Source organism: Parasteatoda tepidariorum, chromosome 4 (genome assembly GCF_043381705.1).
Source record: "Parasteatoda tepidariorum isolate YZ-2023 chromosome 4, CAS_Ptep_4.0, whole genome shotgun sequence".
Lineage (NCBI taxonomy): Eukaryota > Metazoa > Arthropoda > Arachnida > Araneae > Theridiidae > Parasteatoda > Parasteatoda tepidariorum.
In genome coordinates this window covers 57,286,595-57,287,336 of record NC_092207.1, presented here as the reverse complement: position 1 = coordinate 57,287,336, position 742 = coordinate 57,286,595, and positions in this window count along the sequence as shown.

Genomic DNA, 742 nt, shown 5'->3' with positions numbered 1-742 from the left:
CAATGAACCTAGTTACCGAATTTAAAATGTTAATGTTGTTACACTTTTTGAAATTGAAACAGATTTCTAAGCTATTCAAAATAAATTTTTTTAAAGATACCTACTACAACCTTAAAATTTAAAATTGGGTAACTAGGTTCAAAAGGTTCATTTCAGTAAATGAAACAAAACAAAAAATACTTAATAAAATTAATAAGTAAAGGAATTGAGTTCATAGACAAATTCTTATTGATAATTTATCGAAAAGAATTTGCGCAGAGTTATAGAAACAACACTTACTTAAAATATTTAAATAAAATCGTAGTTTAATCGAGTGCTTTAGATACTAAGATTCTTTACAGAAGTCGAAAAGTTTTTCAAAATCTTGTAAAGATAAAATGTCCAAACATTTTATGACATTTCTAAAATAAAACAAATAAGCAAACGATTAAAGAATTCATAAATTTATTCAAAAATTATAAAAGAAAACGATACGTTCATTGTTAAAATAATACAGTTTACTTTATTCGCGATCGCAACGCTCGAGTACGCCGTCTAGCGGGAGCCTGTAAATATCGGACATTAATTTATCACGTTTTCATTTAGTTCCATCAAAGTCATTGACTGAATCAGACGCCATTCTTTAGCAGCAAATAAGAAACAAAATTTCCCTAAGGAAAAGGCCGAAGAACTTGAAAAAAATCTCCAGAATATTAGTAAATCTTTCAGGAACAGAACACGCCAAACATTTGAAGAAAAATTC